General features: G+C 33.8%; 1 protein-coding gene and 1 long non-coding RNA gene across 2 annotated transcripts in view; one reads left to right on the forward strand and one right to left on the reverse strand.

Annotated features, from left to right (window-relative positions):
- The window catches only part of EPHA3 (EPH receptor A3), a 340,388-nt gene that overhangs the window by 75,586 nt on the left and 248,759 nt on the right, over positions 1–16,043 (forward strand). The window lies entirely within an intron of this gene.
- On the reverse strand, positions 13,863–15,759 carry LOC142872373 (uncharacterized). The gene is made up of 3 exons (XR_012920604.1): positions 15,648–15,759; positions 15,083–15,304; positions 13,863–14,162 (listed from the first exon to the last, which is right to left on the reverse strand). It is a non-coding gene; the product is annotated as an uncharacterized LOC142872373 (long non-coding RNA).

The raw sequence follows: 16,043 nt of genomic DNA on the forward strand, positions 1-16,043 counted from the left end.
CCTGTAAAGCACAGTAATTGAATGAAAGTCTTCAAAGTAAGCAATGGTTTTCAGTTCTTTAAATCATTATTCCCTGGCAAAATACTAGTACCTTCTTTAAGGGTTTCTATGAGGTCTAATGAAATATTTCATATAATCTATTTAGGCAGCAGTGAGTGCTTTAGGGACCATTTGACAAATGATAATTATTATTTTCATCTTTACTTATATATTAACTATTTCCCTATGATTTTCCTTTTATTTGCTGATTATACTATCATAAATTTCCCTTTCTTCTTTTCTTTTTTCTTCCCTTTTTCTCCTCCATGACTTTAATCAGTTTTTGCTCCTTTCATTGAAAAATAAATATGGGTCTTGTACCTTTATTTCCTATAACAAGGACATGCCATACTCAGTGGTGGCACCTCATAGTCCCAACCATGCCTCCATGCTGAGAGCATTCTTTCATCAGATTTCCTTGACATCTGTAAAAGATCAGTCCGGGAATGTATAATTGCTAGTGGTGTAGTCTGTGCAGTACAGAAAATATGGCTATTCATCGTGGAGAGTAACCCAGTCACTTCACTGGAGTTTAAATACATCAGAGTGTTCTTTAAAAAGAAGAGGCTGGAATGCATTGGTTGTTTGGTGTAGGACATTTTACAGGCTGAATAGATGTTCCATTGACTCTCCGCATAGTCTACATAAATTTCTGCTCATTTCAGCAGGTAATTTTAAAAAGGTTTATTTTACATTATACCGTGAAGAGGAAAATGTCAAAGTCTCTTGAATAATAATAAAAAAAAATCAATTCATATAAAAATTTTGAACAGAGAAAGCATGACTTAAATGAAGTAATTTTTTTCTAATTATAGGCATTAAATTTGTGTCATACCGGTATCTGTATAACTCTTTTGCTTTACCTGGAACTAATCTATGTATGTAAAAGTTGAGATACAGCCAACACAAACGTAGCATATCTTTCTATGTCAGTAACAAAGTAAGAAAATTATGATGTCTTTGACTCTCTTTTTTGTAAGAGTACCTTAGACAGATCAAAATGATCTCTATATAAAATAAAATTCCATGCCTTACTGCTTTCCAGAATTGCATGGAACATATTGTTCCTTAAATGTTTTGAATTAAAATTTTCTGCAATAAATAGCCTGTTCTTTCAATAGCAATATACAAAGCAGGCACTGAAACTTGTTAGAATATCATACATTTTTTAACATGAAAGAAAAACTGATTACAAATGTGAGTTTAATTTGACGATTCTGAGAGATAATTACTGAAGTCAGATTCCAAATATATTTTAAAAACATCCAAACTTTTTGATGATGTTTGCTGATGATAAAAATAGTTATTGAGTTCCCATTATATGTGTATTTATACATATCTACAGATTTATTAAATTTGTGCATGTGCCTCTAAATGTATTGTTCACAAATTGAAATTAAATATAAATTAAAAATTGGACCACATAAAGATGAATTTAATTTCTACTTCATTCCCCCACCCTCTATGCCACATCAAGCCCCTGAAATGTGTTTATTCCATTTTGTGTAGCCATTGATTCTATTTTGGGGGATCTCCAAGATTTGGTTTTTTCTTTTTCTTTTTTTTTTTTTTTGAGACAGAGTCTCACTCTGTTGCCTGGGCTAGAGTGGCGTGGTGTCAGCCTAGCTCACAGCAACCTCAAGCTTCTGGGCTCAAGCGATCCTTCTGCCTCAGCCTCCAGAGTAGCTGGGACTACAGGCATGTGCCACCATACCCAGCTATTTTTTTCTATACATTTTTAGTTGGCCAATTAATTTATTTCTATTTTTTAGTAGAGACAGGGTTTCGCTCTTGCACAGGCTGGTTTTGAACTCTTGACCTTGAGCAATCCTCCCGCCTCGGCCTCCCAGAGTGCTAGAATTACAGGAGTGAGCCACCACGCCTGGCTGGTTTTTTCGTATGGTTGCAATAAGATCATCTGTTGCTATATCACCCTACCACACATACCAAGATATGTGAACATTATCCTGATCACACAGTGTGGTAAGCCTCTATAACCTTAATATTTTAATATTTCAAATCATCTTGAGCCTCTCCTTTTCTATCACTTAAGTCCTTACTCTATTATTGCTTAAAGTCTTGAAGTATCCCCTACAAACACACACACAAACACACACACCCTCTATACCCTCAACTTTTTCCTATGGTAATTTAATGTATTTTACACATATAAAGTAAGATTTTGCTTAAAGAAAGCAGGTGCATTCCAGGTCTTTTCTGCTAATGTGATTATTCCCTTTCAAATAATTTATGTTCATATTACTTCATGATCAGAAATCTTGAATTTTACAACTTTTTACATGTTTTTTAATGGCTCAAGAAATAGATGCCATTTTTTAGGAATTGGATATAGCTATAGATTTTATGCTGGTGTCTTATCTGATATTTCTTTGCAAATGTCTAGGCCTGAATGTAATCATAATTGTAAAAGTATATGAGATTCTAGATTAAACAATCATTGAAATTTAAATGATCAGTGAAATATACTAAGAATATATAAATATTTTAAGGTATAATTTTTATAAACAGTTTGATGTGTTTTTCTTGCTACTCGTTAGAGATTTTACCTTTTCTTTTAAATATATTCACTTAGTTCAGAGCAATATTTGGAATTTTGACGATGCTGGTATTCTTCAAATGGTTCAGAGACCAAGTAGTTATAGAGATCACTGGCAAAGGATGATGGTCTCTCCTGCTCAACTTAGTCTCAGATAGAAATTAAAAGAAACCAGTTTCCCTGAGGGAAAATGTTGTTTTTCCTTATATTCATAAAGGAAACATGAAGATATGCATATAGAAGTGCTTGAATGGCTGGCTGATTTGTTTGAGTGACTTCAGAAAATGGAGGCCACTACACAGCAATGGTATCTTATAGGTTCCAGACCACAGGGATTTCTTGGCATCCAAACCATGGTACTCTATTTGTGCTTAAAAGACCTCTATTCATTGGGTTGGTGGTTTACATTGGCATTAATCTAATTACATTCCGGTTGTTTTGAATTTAGTTTAGATATGCTATAAGTGATTCTACTTTCAATAATCATATGCAGAAATTTTAAAGTAGCAGTCAACGAAGGACTTTTAGAATAAGCAAACACTAGAACAACCAAACTCTTATGTTTTTCAGGAGTATAATTCAAAATGTAAACACATGCTGAAAAGCTCTTTAAAAATCAATGAAAGATACTGTACTCATGGCAGTCAAGCTTTTTCATGCCAGAATTTCTGATATCCCTTGTGATTGTTAAAACAAAATGAGACAAAACTCTTGAAATGGAAAAACTTTATCCTTTTCTTTCTCACATCAAATAAAGGTGAATGTTTTGTGGCAAGATAATAACAGGGAATTGATGGAAAAATAGGGAAATAGGACAGCAGCAGTGATATTAGCATGTCAAGCTTGAAACTACTGTCCCAGGATTAAATCACCTAAGTGCTCCCAAATCTTGTGTCAAATGCCAAGATATCTCCAGTGTGTTCTTGATTTCTTCATGTCTTAAATAGAAAAGCCAACTTCTTACTGAGTGTTTTTTGTTCTATTTCTAGATTACTATTCTAATATGATCTCTGTGCTTTATCTGCATGTGTGTATTGTAAAGACAATATATGATTGGGCACTTATGTATGACAAAGAACCTAAACCTAGAAACATGACATTAACTAATATATAATTCAAAGTCAAAACAGCATCAGTAATATACATAATTGTAAGAAAGTTCAGCAAAGTTCTAGCTTTTTCCCTGAAAGGAAGCTTACTTTTTTCTCTTTTTGATATATCAAACATATTTTTAGATTTTGGAAATTAAAAACAAATAAAATTTTGATGACCTTACTGTACCCCTAGGTACATGTTGATCTGTCCGGTGGCTAATCCAGCACCCGTAGTGGCTAGATTGGGCATTTAACTGGTTAATTATGTAGAAAGGGAATTATATTTGATAAGTATTTAGTAGTTGAGAAAATAGAAACTACAGAAGTTGCTAACAAGAGATTAAAATAAAGTTTTCTTAATTGTTCAGTTCTCCTCCCTTCTCCAACCGCCTCAGTTTTCAATATTAGCTAAAGAATTCTGTCTTTTATATCTTCTCTAGTGCTAAAGCTTGGCAAAAATTTGAAGTAGGTGGGATGTGAAGAGCATGCTTTGTTTAATCAGTTCTACCCTCTTCTTTTTCATTCCAAATCAATCCTCACAATCTCTACACAGTTGTGTCCTTCCACCCTTTCTACTGTAAGAGCATTCTTGGTTCACACATTCACGCTTACACAAATGACAGTTTAGGTTTAATAATCTAATAAACTCAGGGGTCAGGGACAAGCAGCTTGATTTAGAGGGAATAATAGCTCTGTATAGAGCAATTTCTGCTGTCTTTTGAAAGGTGATATTTTGAGAGGAAGATCACCTTGCTGTCTGTTACTCAAATTTAAAGCATATAAAAATACTGCCTACTTTGTTTGCAAGACAGGCCTGTCTTTCTTTTTCTTTCTTTCTTTCTTTCTTTCTTTCTTTCTTTCTTTCTTTCTTTCTTTCTTTCTTTCTTTCTTTCTTTCTTTCTTTCTTTCTCTCTCTCTCTCTCTCTCTCTCTCTCTCTCTTTCTTTCTTTCTTTTTTTCAGTGGTATATGTCTACTGTTTGCTTTTATTAATAAAAATGAAACAAATCACAATATTACATTTTTCATTAGTTAGTGGCTCCATCTTACTTTTCATATAAAACTCTTGGTAAAATCTCACTGTATTATCCTGAGGCATTAATCTATCTTGACACTAGATTGTGACCTCCTTAAGGGCCTACTACCCTTTACTTTATCTGAGAGGCCAAGGGACCTGTCTAAATGCCTCTGTTCTTCCCTATAATGGTATAACCTTTACATATCAATATATACTCTTGTTTCAATAAAATGTAGACCAGATGGTAAGTTTACAACTGTCCTATAGCTTAGTTTACATTTTTTTAAAAAACTGATTTCAAAAGCAAAATTGCTTAAACTTATTTTCCACTATCACAAATTCAGTTTTGTGAAAGGAGACCAAGTCAAACTTCACATTGAGAAGTATTTTCTGATGTTTGTTAGTTGTGCTTGTGTAGTACTGCCAATTACATTTATTAGCCCTAAATATTAACCAGCTGGCAGGATTCCATTGTATATAAATAAGACATTTGAGACCTGGACAAGTGCCATTTTGAATACAGCCAACTGGTGCTTTTTACAGTTTCATTTTCATTCAGCCCAGCAGTACTGATTCCACAGCACACTCAGTGTTTAGGCAAATGACAATAGAAAAACATGTTGTGAATTGGGAATTCTATAGGAAATTCCATTGTGTAGAAATATAACATTTCAAGACTTGTTAAACCAAGGAAATGATACATTATGCACCTGTCGATTGAATTTGTTGAATCTTTTCTTACCTGAGCTATATTTTTAAGCTTTAATTTTCTATGTGCCCATTTTTTAGAACTCTGAATTATGCCATGGAAAACGATTGTTGCTTTATTTTTCCTCTTCTAATAAAGTTAAAATTATTTTTCACTATTTATCTTAATCATAAAAATGTATTGAACTTAATAATAGTATACAGTTTAGATTCTCACTTTATATGTCAATTTATTCATACAGGCCATGACAGACTTTAATTTTTATGTTAACTAATATTTTCATGTGTATATCCTGCCTTTATTGAATTGTTATATAAAAGCCCTTTATCATGTTATTATATTAGTGTTTTCAAAAAGTAAATATGTTCATAATATACTTATTTAATATATATTAATAAACATTTTATAATATACTTATTACATTGAATAAGACATGCAGATAAATGCTGATAAGATGAATTATACAATTATAGTAATATGATAAAAATATTAATTAACTTAAATAATAAATTTGGGGAGAAAAATACCAGTGTAACCCTAAAAATGTCCCTTGTTTTCAAAAGACTATGTGTATTCTCAGAATTAATTGGTAAATATTAGAGAAAATATTTGTTGATATATATCATGTGTGATAGTGTATGTGTGTGTATATATATACTTGTGTATATGAAAAGTCTAAATTAAGCATTAGCCATGTCACTATAGATATTTACTTGAGATAGTTGGCGATGGCATACTTCTATGACATTATTTAAAAAGTTGGATTGGGATTGAGCAATGTAAGATAGCAACCCTCTTGACTTGCTGGAAAATGTCTATTATTATATATTAATTTATAGTAAAAATCTTTTAGCACCTCAATTTCTTTTGACAATTTTACAAATATTTTAAATTCTATAATTAGTATATCCTAAATAAAAAACAAGCAATCTTCAAAATGTAAAATTTTAATGGGCAATATAAAACAGATTATTCTGATAATGAAAATGAAAGCTATGTAATATACAGCATTTCGTTTTCATTTATTTTGTGATTTAATGATTTGCATTACAAAAATGAATGTATCTGTTCTTGTTCATAGGTCCCTTTTTAGAACACATACTTCCTCAAATTAAATTGAAGAAACACACAGATAAAGCATACTCAGATAAGAATTCACCAGCTACGATCCTATTCTATAATAGGCACATCAGTGACATCCATGTTGCCACATGCAGTGGCTCAGTCCTCAACTGTCACCTTTCTCATCTTGTAGGACCATTCGGCATAGCTTATCACAGACTTATCTTTTACTTCTAGAAACTTCTTCATTTGGTGTTAGCACGCCATATTTCTAGTTCTCTTGCTTTACTGATCATTTCTTCTTAGACGCTTTTGTTATATTCTCCCAATATTCTTGAGTTCTAATAAATGAAAAATTCTGTAACTCATCCTTCAGATTTCTTGTATTCTATCTACAATCCTGTCCCGACCAATATCACCATCTACATATTGACAATCCCTATGTTATATCTTTGAGTTTATCACGCTCCTGAATTCTAGACTCATTATGACAGGTGCTTATCGCCATCTTCACTTGCATGTCTAGTAGGCGTTCATAATTAATATAGCCAAAATATCTTGAGATTCCTTCCTCAGTCCTGCTCCTTCTGCAGTTCATTTTCCCCATCTTGATAAATAATTTTCTTCCTAACATCATTTAGCCCTCTACCCATGACAACTAATCAGGGTAGTGATCCTTATACCCGCCTTCCTTTTTTATTAACTATTCTTTTCCTCCTTGAAAACAGGTTTGCTGTTTGTTTCTTTCACTGGCTTCATCCTCAGTCTTGGCTGGTGTCTAGTTCACAGTAAGCCCTCAATAAATACTTTTAAATGGATCAAATATAAGACTGTATTAAGTGCTTCTTTCATGTTCTACCTAGACCAGATGCCTGTGCCTGGAGAGTAGTATCTGTGGTTAAACGGATTTCAAGCTGCTTAGAAAGTTTATAGAAATTTATAAAAGGAATAAATTTGAGTCTTTCTCAAGAGTATGAAGAAAACTAAATGAGGACTATTGCTCTCTCATTGTGAAACGAGAAACATACCTTAGACTATAACTGATAAAAGTGGGATTCTTGTATTAATGTCCAAACTTTCATCATAGCATTAGTATTAATGTCTAATTCTTCAATCTGAGTATAGTATTGAAAGTTATACTAAGAGACTAGCTCTATTCTGAGTCATGTTTCTTTTCTTGAAAACTCCTGCTTTCCAGGAACATGTTGTTTTGAGTTCTTCATTGCCCTGATACATTGCTTTTATTCCAAAACAGAACCTTATTTTCATTTGTAATATTTTCCCACATCAACTAATCTTTTAAATAATTACTATAAATACCCTAGTTTTTAACAATGGATTAGTAAGAATGCATTAGTTTTAACCAATATGCTGCATAATTTATTATTAATGTGTCTTCTTTTGTGCAGTAGCCCTGCTATTTTCCACCCAGATTTAATAATGGAAAACAAATTTTAAACTCAGCTTCTCTTATTTGGAAGCATAATTTCAAAATTAGATCTGAGCTTAAGACAGGTCCCTCATGGTGCAGAAACTGGGACTTTAAGACATTTTCTGTGCAACACTATTAAACATCCTCCATCTGTAGCAGTTCAAGGTGTTTCTACTTAACAATTTCATGATTACTTAACCTAAAAGCTTAATCTGTTTCTTTGATTTATTTTATATATTTTATTGAAATCAAGTCACATGTTTACACTCTTTACTCACCATTTTAATACTTACTAAGAAAAGCTGATAAAGAAAAACAGTTAACGTTTCTGGGCTGGTCTGATTATAGTAAAATATTATTATAATAATTTTCTAACAGGTTAGAAGTTGAAATCAAGGTATTGGCAAGATTGGTTCCTGCTGAGTGTGCTGAGAGAAAAAATGCTTCCAGGCCTGTCTCTTAGGTTTACAGATGGCTGTTGTCTTCTCCTGTGCCCTCTCATAGGCTCCTTGTGTATGTGTCAGTGTCCATTTTCTCTTCTCATAAGGACCTCAGCAATGTTAGATCCCGGCTCACAGTGATGACTTCGTTTTCATTTACTATCCTCTTTATAAGACTTATCTCCAAATATAATCACATTCTAAGGTTCTAATGGTTAGAAGTTCAACATATGAATTTTGAGGGTACACAATTCAGCCTATAAAATATGGTTAAATATTTACCCATTTCATTTTGTTATTTTTATTGAAAAAACTATAATACAACAATCCTCTTTCATTACTTTTGCAACTATTTATTGGGTGACACCTGCCAGATATTATGCTCAATTAGAAGATAAAAATGGCTGGACAAATTTGGGTGACGGTGTTAATTAAACATTGAAGTGGAATTTCTTCAGACCATGAATGTTCTCTCTAGCTTAACACAGTTCCCACAATTCCCAACTGTGCATAAAACCAGCTTTATACTTTTATAGATCCACCCCTGCAAGTATATAAATTTTTCAAGCACAATGTTGTAATCTGCAATTACATAGATAATTTTTACTCTTAAAAATCATATAATTTTGTTTTTAGGGGAAGTATAACCTCTTCGAGAAAAAAATGTTTAAGCAAATCAATGCAGTACTAGGTAATATATGTGGTAGTGAAACTATTTAGGAAGTGATGAAAGTGCACAGCTGAGGATTAAGTGACTCAATCTTAGTGGGGAGGGAAGAAAATCTTAACTAACAGACAAAGTGCCATTTAAATTGGGTCTTAAAGATCAATGAGTCACTCAGTGAGTAGGTTCCATGAAGCAGTGGAGCAGGGAAAAAATAAAACAGAAAGAATTGTCAAGTAAGCCAAACCAAACCAACAGGGAAGCATGAGTTCTGTCTGTGAACTAGAGTACCTGAGTTCAGATTTCCTTTCTGTCATACCCTAATGTGTAACCACAGGACATTTATTAATCTTTTGGCAGCTCCGTGTCTTCCTCTATTGGAGGTATATATTAATATTCCTTTATCCTATAGCTTAGTTATGAGGACTATATTAGATTTATACCTATCAAGGACTTAGAAAAGTGGCCAATGAAAAGCATTTAGTGCAAGATTAGGTTGGGGATTAGGCAAGCATGGTCAAAGAACACCAAAATCTAGGTGGGGAATCCTAGGCATTCTGTATTAGAAACTTCCCTATATTATACAGTTTTCATTCACTTACATTCAATATCTATAGTATTATTGAATGATTGTTAATATTGACAAAGATGTACTCTGGGCCTTCTTGGGCCTTTATTTAAATATCACCTTTTTGGTGAGGTGTTCCTGAGCCATTCTTTCTAAAAAGTTCCCTTCCTCTCAACATACATAACTGTCTCCTCCCCCTTGACTCTTTCATTGCTTCTTCTTAAGGCATAACACTGTGTAAGAGCACATATATTTTACTACTTTGTCTTGTTTTGTTTTCTGTCTCTTCTACAAGAATGTAAGCTCCCTGTGGAGAGATATTTCAGAATGTTTCATTCACTGCTGAAATAGCACCTAAGAGAGTCACTAGTGTATAATGGGTGTTTGATAAATATGTGTTGAATTTAGTCAGTGAAAGGCTAGCTTCATCTGTTACTGCAGCTGCTCAGTAATAGCCAAACTTGGTCAGTGTTTTTGTGTTTTTATGCCTTTCTCTGTTACTTCCCCTGGCTGGAATGCTTATTTATTCCTTCTCCTCTATCCTCATGTATTTTCACCAGTCACAATTCCACTTACATTTAAATTTCTTCCCTAAATGCCACGTCCTGACTGCTGTTCTCTGTTTCTGGTTCTTGCACTAGGGGTGGCCACTTTGATGGTGGAAATCACATTTTTCACTTTTCTCTAATGTCCTGCATCTAATCTATCAAGTCCTTTGACTCTACTACCAAGATATTTCCAGAATCTGATCTGTTTTTCTTACTTCTACAAATACAATCCTATCCAGGCTCCATCCTCTGTCACCTAACTATTACAATAACTTCCTAGTGATCTCGCTTCTTAGACCTTCACTCCTTGCAGTTTCTTTTCCACATAGCAGGAGGTGATCTTTCAATGACATGATTCAGATCATGTCACTCCTCTGCCCAAACCCTTTACTGAATTACCATTTGTCTAAGAATAAAATTCAAAGTCCCTCATGTGGCCTACACAGACCTAAAAAAGCTTGTACTCACCTACCTCTCTGATCTAATGTTTCACCACTTTATGCCTGGCTCATTCAGTTTCAGCCACAGTGACCTTCTTGCCTTGCTTTGATTAAAACAGCACCTCCTGTCTCACAGCTCATGGGCTCTCTGTTTCCTCACGCCAGGATGCTGTATCTACAGACATTCTCTTGGCCTAGTTTCTCATTTCATTCAGGTTTCTGCAAAAAATGAGAACGTATCCCTGGTTACCCTACGTAAAATTTTATTTCCAACAACTCGACTATCATCTGCTATCCTCTTAGCCTGTTTTTATCTTTGTTCATCTTCATACTGATTATCACCACATCACCTATCACGTGTGTGTGTTTCTTACTCAATATTTTGTCACAGATAGAACATAAGCTCTACGAAAACAGCAGTGGCTTTATTTTTTTCCCCCATAGAGTGGGAGATCGTCCTTGCAGAATGCCTGGCCCATAATGAATGTCAATTGAATAGATGTAAGATTCTCTAATGAAAGATTTACATGCATATATTTTAATTCTTATAAGCTTTTTAAGGGCAAGATGTCATAATTTCTACATCTTAATCATAATGGTGGTGCCAAAAAACCGATTTTGTAGAATTTAAGAGCTTAATAAATATTTGTTTCACTTAGTTAACAGGTAATAGCTTTGTAATCATTTATAAACTACCGATATTATCTGTTAACAACTAAACAATCCTATTAGAAAGGTGCTGTTGTCATTTCCATTTTAAACATGAGATACACAAGACTTACCATGTTGTCCAGTATAGAGTAAAAACATAAAAATAATATTTATTTTTATTTGTATTAAACTATTTAATATGTCTATGGACATATGGACATAATATGTCTATGCAGATAGATAATATACTTTTATTTTTTAAACAGAGAATAGTGAAAAGAAGTGAAGTCAAGTAGAACCTGGTTCAGTGTGGAATATTATCAAGCAAAACTTTTATTTCAATTTGGAAGGGCACATTTGTCATAGATAAAAGATAGCCGATTCATTTTTAATAAAAAGGCAAAGCAGCCAGATAGACAATTAACTTTTGTCATTAATTGTATGTATTGAATTTCAAAACAATAAAACAAATTTACACTTTCAGAAATTCTGGTGGTCTTAAATAATTTACAGAAACTCTAGACAAATAAAAAAGAATAGGAAATAGAGAAAGTTTAAATTTAAAATACATTCGTATTATTTTATAAGAAAAAAAAAATCCCACTGTATTCCAATGACATTTTTGGTCAACTTAGCCTAAGCATAATAACAGTAATTAACATTTGTTTACTGCTTCCCAGATGCTACACACAATTCCAATCATTTCAGATGGACAATCTACTTTTCCTCACATCATCTCTAAGAAGTGTGCACTGTTATTCTTCCCATTTGACAGATATGTAAATTAAATCATAGTCTATTAAATCTCATGGTTATTAAGTAGCTGGGTGAGGTTTCAAATACAGGGTCTGTCAATCTCTGGAGTTTAGACCCTTAGATCTGGGCTCCCTGAGATGCTCAATGGATAAAGAATCAAAAACATTCCTGTAAAGTGTGGTTGGTATCTGTGTGGGAAGAACATCAGAAATTGGTGCTATAAAGCAGCTCACATTTCAGAGAAATGTTCCAAAGTATTACACTTATTTTGTTAAAAAATAAACTTAGCTATCTCAAGATCAGTAAAACTTAGCATATGTTCCGTAGTGACATGAGTTAATTTCATTTCCGCCACTCTGAGTGCTCCACAGGTATATTGTAAATTGCTATGAATTACTGTGGCTGTGACCCATTATCATAGCAGGAAATTACATGAATCTCACAACTGATATGAAATGTGCTGCTGTCACTGTTATGCATTAATTTCTAAGTAGTTGGCCATTTGTAATAATTCTGTAAATGTCCATCTTAGCACAGTTTTCAGTCTAGACAAGTTAAGCCAATGTGCATGAAATTTTCACCCATTATTTTCAAGCAGTTATGCTGAATTCTAAAATTACCTTTTTATTGGGCAATTTCACCTTGAACATATTTCCAAGAATTGGAAACATGGTAGTCTCATTGTCCTACTCCCTGATATTTAAGGTAAAATACATTCTATAAAATGTACAACCATTTGGTTATAAATGAACGGAAGACAAAGTAAGAAAACATCTGATGAATGTCAAAAGGTTTTTTAAATCTACTTTTGTAGAATAGATAAATGGTTTATTAGATGATTTTTAATCATATTGACTTTCTCTTTGCTGACATTATTTTCAGATAATGACATAATTCATGGTTATTTTAAAAAAGAACATCTTTGCAATTTTAAGTCTCCATTGCATTACAAATAGAAATATTTCATAATTAAAATATCAAACCTCTATAATGCAAGTTACACATTTCTTATCATTCCTTTGATATTGACATTCTTCCCCTAGAAGGAAAAATAAATTCAAATAGCACATTTAATTGAAAACTTTCGACAAGGACAAATTTAGATATGGTCTCCGCATGACATATTTTATACATTAGTATATCATATGTGTTGCAAATTCAATGCCTCTGGCTAGAAATACTGCCCCCTTTTTTGGTAAGTTTTTAAGCATTTTTAAACATTTTTGAAAGTTTTTTCAACTCACCAGCACCATATCCCAGACCTTAAGATTCTTTCTCTTCACCTTCCCAAATTTTTTTGACTATCTATTCCAAAGATCTTTATCATAAATTTACTAACATACAGTTTCTAGAAACTTATTTCCCTCTTCTTTTTTCTATAAACCTGGCATAGGTCTTATATTTACTCACTTAGGGCAACTCTCTGATGCATAACTATACAAAGTATTGATTTCTCAAATCCAATGCTTTATGTAACCAAAAGCACACTTCTGTGCTTGGTTAATTATATAACTTTGACATTGGCACATCACCTACCATTTAATTTTAGTAAATCTCTATAGGGTTCTTACTTGGTTTTAGGCACAGTGTTAGAGGCTTGGGAGGGGAAGATGATGCATACCAGAAACCATATCAGGCAGAAAGAATAATGAATATAAAGATGAATATGTCAAGATAAAAGAACAATGCTCATAACTGGTAGACAGTATGCCTCTAGGGTCTAAAGAATAGGTACCCTATTCTCTTCGTTACTGCATTATTTATTGATATAGAGCTTGGAACATAGTAGTTAATCAATAAACATAAATTGAATGTTCTTGGAAAGAGATTTATAGAGAATCAGGACACTATCTCACACAGAAAAATTAAAGAAATCCATTTATTTATATAGACAAGCCTTGACATTTTCTTCTGTTGATGCATCATCTTTCAATACAAACAGAAATCTTTCTGAAATATGTTTTAGTAGTCAAAAAATTCCAAGGTAGTAAGCTGTGTTATTCTCTTGACATGTGGATATACATTGTGTACATTCATAGGAAAATGCAGTGTATATTCATTCAAGAGAGGTCTTCTTTAGAATTCTTATATGGATCTTTGCAGTAGTATTCCTGAAGCTCTACTCTTCTTTTCTCTGGACTACCAACTCGCAATCCAGAGCTCACCATGCCTCTCTGCAGTAGTTTCTAATTGTAGCAAAGGAAGTGGAGACACGTCATACTGCCCAAATTGTTCCAGGCCTTTCTGGTCTAAGTAGAGAAGGTCCTTCAATAACATTATCTTGTTCAACATCATTTTGTTATAACATTGATGAAAGAAAATTGATTCCCTGTTGGCGCCACTGTATTTGTGGAGTGTGCACATTCTGCCCATATCTGCGAGGGTTTTCTTCACATATTCCAGTTTCCTCCCACATCCCAAAGATGTGCCTGTTAGGTGAACTGGTCTGTGTGAATTGTCCCAGTGTGAGTGAGTGTCGTGTATGAGTGCACCCTGTGATGGCATGTCATCTTGTCCAGGGTCAGTTCCCGCCTTACGCCTTGAGCTGCTGGGATACGCTCTGGCCACCTGATACCCTCAACTGAAATAAGTGGGTTGAAAATGAATGAATGAATGAATACAAATCATTGTCAAATAAAAATTCATCACACTAAGTATACTATAATCATACAAATGCACGACAATAAACGATGTGGTACAAAACTGTTTAGCGAACCCACCATATTTGCTATTGTTCATTTTTGAATTGTGTGGTGGGTGGAGGTGCTCATTATAATTTTTTCTTCGTAAGCACTTATTCCTTGATTTAATCTAGCACCACCACAACAGCTGTCACTCACTGATTCACCAAAAATTGAGTAAATAGTAATCTTACTTTTTACTAATCTTCCTTAAACGTATATATAGTTCTCAATTATTTCCATATTAGAAGAGTTTGGGGTCCTCATTTAGAAGTTAGGTGATGTTTCTGTGCCTAGAAATGTGCCTGAGAACTTAATTCTTGTTCATATGAATTAGCCTATGATAAAATTGGTTTCATTACATGTCATTTAGCCTAAAGTCACTGTTTCCAAAACCCTCTGGAGGATGTTAAATGAGAACTTACTGCACTTGCTCACACTTGAACAGGTTCTGTCCTCACACATCACACCGAGTTTGCTCACACATTTTCTCCACCTCTGTATGCCCCCACATTTCATTTGTAGAAGTTCCAGGCATCCCGTCTTTCCATTTCTTCTTCCTAAATGCTTTCCCAGGACCTTCCTTCCAGTGATAATCTTGATAACTACTATGTTCCAAGCTCTATATCAACAGCTCCTTGCGATACCTGAGAGAGAGTACACATCCTCATCTGCTTTGTATGACAGTTATGCCACCCCCTCCACCATTAATTTCTGGATAATAAAAATAGCATTTTACTGATCTTTTTTATTATTCACAGTTTCTAACCTATGTTTTGCACATAGAAACATTTAATACATGCATATAGAGTTGAATAAAACTGCTAATATAAAGAAATTTTTAAAAAATCGCAACTCACCACAGAAAATCACTTTGGAAAACTATCCAATTATAGCAAGCTCTTGTCTTACATTCATACCAGTAGAAATATGGTACTGAAAGTAATCCCCTACATTGTTTACATGTTAAAGCGCACGTTTTGCATTTACCGCCAGATGTGAAATAGAAGAGCACAATGGTGAGATTTTCTTGGTTTGTGTAATAATATCTTACAATGCCTCCTAGGAGATAGAAGATGAGGTTATTCAGGTGAGCATCTTTGTAAGGCATGTCTCCACCATGGCAGATCTGGAACGAAAAGCCAGATGGGATGAGGGCCAAACAAAAGACCATGCTACAGAGACAGGTGCAGGCACTATGGATACAGTTTCTAAGGAGACCTAGAAGTTATGGAATCAGACATTGGAGCATCCTCTCAGGACAGAAAGAGCTTGGAAGTTAAAAATCCAGTTGGTCAAGGGTTGAGTATAACCAACCAATAACCAATTGCCTAGGCAACTTAAAAACAAAATAATTGATCTGAGTAGTAACCCACAAAGCAGTAT

Source organism: Microcebus murinus, chromosome 1 (genome assembly GCF_040939455.1).
Source record: "Microcebus murinus isolate Inina chromosome 1, M.murinus_Inina_mat1.0, whole genome shotgun sequence".
Classification (NCBI taxonomy): domain Eukaryota; kingdom Metazoa; phylum Chordata; class Mammalia; order Primates; family Cheirogaleidae; genus Microcebus; species Microcebus murinus.